Below are 7,637 nucleotides of genomic sequence, written 5' to 3' on the forward strand. Positions count from 1 at the left end.
GCAAACATATTAGCATACAGCAGAAGTAATTATAAGGTTTTTTTTATGCAGAAGAGGAGAGACAGCATAATGCATTGGATATATGGGGTTTGAAGTTAAAGGATCTGGGTTTGAATCTTGCCTCTGACACTATCCATATGACCTTAGGTAAGTCATTTTACTCTCCTGGGCTTTGACTAAATGAACTCAAAAGTCTCTTCCTGCTAAAATCTGTGAATAGTCAGTCAATAAGTATATTCTAAGCACTCACTGTGTGAAAAGTACTTTGCTAGGGAACATGCTACAAAGGTAAGGACGAAGTCATAATTAGGCTGTTTCAATTCTTTATTTTAACAATATTTGATGGTAGGAGAATGAGAACTATATCTCCAAGATAGAAGCAAAAATTCTGAGGCCAAGACAATGTTTATGAGTCACTCTATGTAAATATGGCAAAATGCTGCAGTCCATGGTCCCTTCTTCTTAAATACTGAAGGAATCTAGAAGAACAGTCCAGGTTTGGCTCAGTGCTTATGGATGTAAGACCACATTTTTCCAGCTATCAAATCTTTCACAAATGCATCACTGGTGTGATTTGTTCCAATGACACTTGGTAATTTCATTCACCCAGAAGCATAGAGATCTAGATCAGAGGTTAGAGGTGAATATTAACTTCTTTGACATCTTGTCTTCTGTTTTCGGTGAAAACATTTTTGTCATCTTAATGATCACCAAATCACTGGCTTATTTCACTTCCCAAATATCTCTGGTTGTTATGAAGACAAACTATAAATACCAGAACTAAGAATTAGAGAATGTTCTAATTAGAAAATAGTTCTGAGTCAAAGTGGAAAGAGAAACATAATTCACTTAAATGTTTATAGGTGGCTGAGTTTCTTTTTGCATAACTAAAGTGAATTACTGGAAAATAATCACTGTTTAATATGGTGTTACACCTATATACTGTGACCACTGATTGATTTTTATTCTTCCTACAAAGAATGTGTAGATTTTTGGGCTTCTGCCTTTTATGCAATGAGATCTATGTCTTCATCAGATGAGACCAAAACACAAAAATTCTCAACCATTCTTACTAGATTCAGTTGGGAAATAGCATTTTGCATACTGGGGAAGAAAAAGTCCAAAGGAAAAGCAAAATGGAAGCCTTTGTATGAGCTGCCTCTTTGGAGCAATGTCTAGTAGCCCCACCCATTCTGTCACATAGTGGAAGATTAATGAGTCACTTTAAAGAACATTCTTCATCTATGTCTATCATGAACCTGGAGTAAATGGCTCCCTTTTGCCTTCCCAGTTCTGTCTCCTGCTTAGGAATTTAACCACTACCATCATCAATCAAGTAAATCATAGAGTACAGAGCTAGAAGGAACCTCTATAGGTGATATGTGAAAACCCCATGTCTTCAGTCATTATTAGTCTCATCTGTCAGAGAAGTATGCATAGGTAGTAAATGGCAGCATGGGAACATGTACCTATAGGCCTTGACTTTGTCTGCCATGTGCTTTCCATTCTACCATGAGTTACATTAATTATAGCACTGGTCAATTTCAAGCCCAATTATGCTCAAAATATCAACTAAAAATCATTTGTTAAGCACCCACTAAAAGACAGTCATGGTGCTAGTCACTGGGAATACAAATATAATAAATACAAGCAATCCTTACTCACAAGGAACATGCTTTAACTCTTATTACCCATGTCTGTAAGAAATAAAGGGGATTGTTTCAGAGAAACTAAGAAGACTTGTATGAACTGATGAAGAGTGAAGTGCACATAGCAAGAAAAAACAATTTATACAAAAAGAACAACATTGTAAAGACAAATAACTTTGAAAAACTTAAATACTCTAATAAACACAATGACCATCTATGGTTCAAAGGAACAATAATGAAGAATGCTTTCCATCTTAGTCCGTTTTAGTGATGGACTAAATATGCCGAGTGAACCACACATTTTTGGACATGGACAACATGGGAATTTTGTTCTGCTTGAGTATGTCATTTGTTACAAGAGTTTTTCTTTTTCTTTGGGAAGAGGGAGGAAGAAGAAAAAAAAATGCTGACTACTTAAAATAAAATAAAGGAGTTTGGTTTGGGCATGCCACTTTCCCGGCATCAAAGTATGACATAAGTATATTTGAAGTCCTGTCTGCCATTCTGGTCACTTCACATGAAGGGAGACACAACAAAGCCAGAAAAGGGCCAGGGAAAGAAATTTCAAATAAATAACAGGGAGAAAGGGAGTTGTCTTATGAATATTTTTTGGACCAAAACTATGTTTTAATTGAATATAGAGTTCCCAGTGAAGAATTTCCTCCACCAATTCAGGTCATTAGCTTCCTTATGGCTTACAGGCTTACAAAATTGCCTAGAGCACAGGTGTCAAACATACTCTGGAGTTATTTAAATAAAAATGCGAAAGAACATAGACAATGTTAATATGTGGTTTCTAAGTCAACGTGCTTCCTCGGTAATACTTATATAAAGTTTAATAGTCTTTCTTTCTCTTTGAGTTTGACACCATTAGGCTGGAGCACTGAGGGTTAAGTGACTTTCCCAATGTCATAAATTCCCATGTGTCAGAGGAGGTGGTGAAACTGAACTCTTCTCGACTCATTCTGAGACCTGTTCTCTATCCTCTATACTATGCTCCCTCTTTCCTTAATATAGAATTAAATAAGGATTGTCATATTAGAAAAGAGATAAGGTCATTGAAGAGAATAATATACATTGAACAGAATCTTGAAGGGGATGGAAAAGGTGAACAAACGGTTCAATTCTACTGTCTCTTCAGAGAATGTCTGGCCAGTAGAGCAGCCTCTTATTTCGCGGACCTTTATTCCTAGTCATTCCACTGGTTCCTTTCATTCTGGGAAGAAGCTTTAGAGCTAGTGGGGATAGAGCTTAGCTCTACTGAGAGATGTCTGTATTTCCTTAAAGTAAGACACTTAGTTTTTTGTAGCTTTGTGCGTATTTTTCTAACATCCTGGTGAGGGGGTGAAGATGGGGGCCAATACTTAGTGTCAGAGCACTGGTTCCCTAGTGCTCTAAAAGGTTTATTTGTTCTTTAAGTAACAAGATCCCCGAACATTTGCTCAACAGGGATTCATAGAAGTTATACTGTCAATAATAGAAGGAATAAAGGGATATACTATACTGCCTACTTATCTGACTTAGTTAATTCTGATTAGCATCAAAATGACTCATGATCCTGAGCAGTGTGGTCCCACAGGAGGTGGGACACTGAATATAGGGACATTAGGGAATCATCTAGGGTATTATTCATGGAAAGGCTTGCAGTTTACTTTTGGTTTTGCTCTGAGCCTCTAGGAGCAGATTATAGATATGACCCAGGGGTATTGATGTACTGTTTGAGCCAGGTCCTGAGTTCATCAGATGAAAAGTGCTGTGTAAATGAGAGGTATTTTGCACTCCCTAAACATCAGCCAAAAACCTGTCAAAACAACGTGAGGAAAACAGAATCACATGAAATGATCATGTCCCAACAGTCATACCTTGAAACAAGAGAAGTATATTAAACAGTGTCTACATTCCTCACACTGTCACTCGGAATAGAGAAGAGCTATGAAAGCCAAGATTAAGGGTAGGCAAAGTAGGTAGATACCTAGGGACTCCACAAAGAGGAATGGACCACAAGGGACTATTTATTGTTTCTTTTTGTTTTAAATAAATGGGCATATTTGAATGCCAGAAAAATCTACTCTCCAGTGAATGTGAAAATTAATTTTTTGGTAAGTCAGCTCACAGAAGTCACAGGTCCAGTTCAAATTTGACAATAAACAGTGACAATCAGGGAGTGTGACTTTCAAATACTGAAAATCTCTCACTGCCCTGAGAGGGACTGAACTAGAGTTAGCCATTTAGACTAAGCTGTTTCATCTAACTTTTGACACCAGGTACTTTTTTTAAAAATCAAGTTCTTCCCTTTCTTATTCTTACATTATTTCATATTTACAATATCTCTTGATAAGGCTGGTCTGGAGAAGAATATAAATTCTGAATATCTTAATAGCCCTTCATTTATGGATGTGATTTAGGGTTAGACAGCTAGCTGGTTTTAGCCATAGGCCTATGTGGAAAATGTATAAAATGACAGAGTTGGACCAGATGAACTCTAAAACTCTCCTGGCTTTAAATATTATGATCTTAATATAGAACTTAGAATATTCACTTGCAAGTTGCCTCTGCCAATGTCTATTTCCTTATTAGATGTTTATCCTTATTTGGCTCTGACTTCAGTAGCATTGTCATATTTTCTGGTAAACTGTCCTGTTTAAGAACATATGTTTTCATCTTGAAATTCTCCAATGAAGCTGAGAAGATACTAGGTCCATGGGTAAAGCTGCAGATACTACATCACTGGGCTTCCCAGAACTACATCACTTAGAGTGCTCCAAATTACAAAATTATTCTCAACAGGGTAGTTTGCAACTAATTATGAATTTAGAATAGAATAATAATTGATTCAGCAAGAGGGAGGGAAGGAAGGAAGAAAATAAGCATTAATATAGTACCTACTATGTGCCAGGCACCATGCTAAGCACTTTACAAATATTATTTCAGTTAATTTTCACGATAACTCTTTGAGGTGGTGCTATTGTCATTTTATATTTGAGGCAACTGAGGCAGAGATTAAGTGACTTGACCAGGGTCACTCAGCTAGTAAGTGTCTGGAGATAGATTTGAACTCAGCTCTTTCTAACTCCAGGCCCAGTACTCCACATTGTGCCACCTGACTACATATCGCTCTGGCCATCTTCTGACTATTTTCTGCCTTACATTTGTACCCTTTGTACCTGGACTTCCAGAGACCATTTCCTGGAAGGAGTTAATTTTCTCAGTTGCTGAATTTTCACCTTGGGGTCAAGCTAAGTGAGTGCAATATAACCCATGTTATCAAGTCTCTCTTTGACGTGACTGTGCTTTATATCTGAATCCAACCATATGTTTCACAACTTATCTAGCCATTTGCCCTGCTACTGAGCACAAGCTCATCCCCAATTCCCCACAGAAATGTCCATATCTTGCTCTGAGAACAATAATTAATCAATATAGTTGCTTCTAAAAAGGGCACACCTATCAATTGTCCTATGTCTTTATTCACCATATCTATGATTTCCCAGAACAAGACTCCCTTCCTTGACCAGCAATTCCCTCTATGTAGTGTTTCCAATGAGATATTTGTAAAACACTTAGGATAGTGCTTGGTTTATAGTAGGTGCTATACAAATGTTTATTCATCAAAAGTTCCTTGAGCACAGGGACTGTCTCATTGTTATGGTTGTGTCTCTACTTCTTAGCACAGTGTTTGGCTCATAGTTAAATGCTTAATAAATATATTTTATCTATTCATACTTTAAGAACTCAGTGGAAAGGTCACTGGCAAGAAGATTTGGGTTCAAATCCCACCACTAATGCTTAATACCTGAGTGACCCTGGACAACCCAACCTTCCTAAGTCTTAGTTTCCTCATCTGTTTGGGGAGAGGGTTGGACTATCAGGCCTTTGAGGTCCCGCCCCACTCTAAATCTACACACTTATGATCCTATGAATGAAAATGAGATAAAGAGTCTGTTTTAACATATTCCATATTCATAAACAACAATATCATTGTTGTTCAGTCATTTTTCACTCATATCTGACTCTCCATGACCCTATTTGGGGTTTTCTTAGCAAAGATCCTGTAGTGATTCACCATTTCATTCTCCAGTTCATTTTACAGATGAAGGAACTGAAGCAAACATGGTTAAGTGACTTGCCCAGGGTCACATTAGTAAGTATCTGGGGTCACATTTGAACTCAGGAAGATGAGTCTTTCTGACTCCAGGAAGTGTTCTATCCACTATACCATCTAGCTGCCATAAACAACAATGATGCCAAGCAAAACTGATCTGTTTTACAGAAAATTTACTGTTTTGAATTTACTCACATAACCAAATGTGTCCAACCACCTTATAATGAAAGTATAGCAACTGAGGTACATTTTTGTAAAACTTTATATTTAAACTGTTTAAAATTTGAAAATTTCAATCTGACCAACACAATAGCAAAATGTATCCACATCTAAAGATTTTTTTCTTTTTCTTCTTAGAGTAGAAACCAAAAGGAGTTTACTACTCTAACCTGAATATTTTCATTATTAGACGATTCTAAAGCCTCTAATTGGTTTTTGATAAGGTATATGCATAGAATTTCTGATAATTCATTAGCCACAATATTTGCTCTATTTTATCTTAGAAAAGACTGTTGCTATTTAGTGGATCTGTGATTATTTTTAAAAGCAGAATACATCTCCTTATTCAAAGAGTTAATGAATAACTCAGCAACAAATGCCTTAAAAATCAGGTGTGATTTTTAGAAACTGAATCTCAAATTCTAGTTAGTGGTCACAAGAGAGCAGGTGTCTGGGTGAGAATAAATGCAATAAGGAACAGAATGAAATGATGCTAGATTTTCTCACATCTGAATCTTTCTGGCAGGGGTATGTGCATAATTCTTGTGTTCTCTACATCGGAGACTTTAGTTAATTAGGAAACCTATGATAAATATATCACTATAGAAATAAAGATATCTAGGGTTTTGACTAACCTTCATTTAATTACATAGAGAACAATGAGTTAGACAATTTAAATGGCCTCTTGTTGTCCCTTCTTTCCTTCCACCCTATCCCTATAGAATTTATTTCCACTAGTAGTGTGGTTCTAGTTATTTTAGTGAAATAAACATCAGTGAAGATTGTTTTCAAAGGAAAAATTAAGTATACAAACCTTAAATAGTTTTCTGATTTTCTTCCCTTTTTCTTTTCCTTTGTCCATATTTCACCTCACCTCTGCAATGTAATATTCTAATGTTACTCTGTAAAGGAAATTGTGTGGTAAGGAATTTCTATAAAAAAAATTGAAGGTGTCAATTTAGTTAGAACAATGATTTTGCATTCAAACTGGGTTTTAATGAACTTAGAATGTTAGAGTTAGAAGGCATATCCACCCCTTTTCCTTAGTTGTATGTACAGTTAATGAAACAGAAACCCCCCAACCCCAGGTTTTTCCAATCCTCATTTTTTTTTACCTGTTTGCAGTATTTGAAATTGTTGACTACATTCTCCTCTTTGATATGCTTTTCTGACTAGGTCTTTTTCTACTCTCTTCCCTCTTGGTTCTCATCCTTTATATCTAACTGTTCCTTCTAAGTCTCTTTTGCAGGATCTTCATCTATGTGGTACTCACAAACAGCAAAAGCAAGGCTCTACCTGAGTCCCTCTACTCTTTTTTCTCTCTCTATGCTCTTCCTTACTGATTTCCTGAGTTCCCATGGTTTCAATTATCACCTCTAAGTAGATGATTTCCAGATCTACTTATACACCCATATTCTCTCTCATGAGCCCTTGTCCCATATCACCAGCTGACTATTAGATATTTTGAGCTTGTTATTCTATCGGCAGTTTAAACTCTACATGTGCTACTATGACTCATGTTCTTTCTATCCAATATCTATCTCTCTAATAAGTGTTTCTTTGCTAACAAGGGCATCATAGTCCTTCCAGTCACATACAAATCTGGAGTTATGCTTGACTTTTCACTTTTACCATATAGCTGATCAATTGCCAGATTTTGTAATTCT

At 36.4% G+C, this 7,637-nt stretch overlaps 1 long non-coding RNA gene across 1 annotated transcript; it reads right to left on the minus strand.

The window, feature by feature from the left end:
* Window positions 1–306: 306 nt before the first annotated feature.
* LOC110208814 (uncharacterized) lies at window positions 307–7,413 on the minus strand. The gene is made up of 3 exons (XR_002324639.2): window positions 7,086–7,413; window positions 6,785–6,872; window positions 307–765 (listed from the first exon to the last, which is right to left on the minus strand). It is a non-coding gene; the product is annotated as an uncharacterized LOC110208814 (long non-coding RNA).
* Between the last annotated feature and the right edge of the window lie 224 nt (window positions 7,414–7,637).

Source organism: Phascolarctos cinereus, unplaced genomic scaffold (genome assembly GCF_003287225.1).
Source record: "Phascolarctos cinereus isolate Bilbo 61053 unplaced genomic scaffold, phaCin_HiC Scaffold_5;HRSCAF=322, whole genome shotgun sequence".
NCBI lineage: Eukaryota > Metazoa > Chordata > Mammalia > Diprotodontia > Phascolarctidae > Phascolarctos > Phascolarctos cinereus.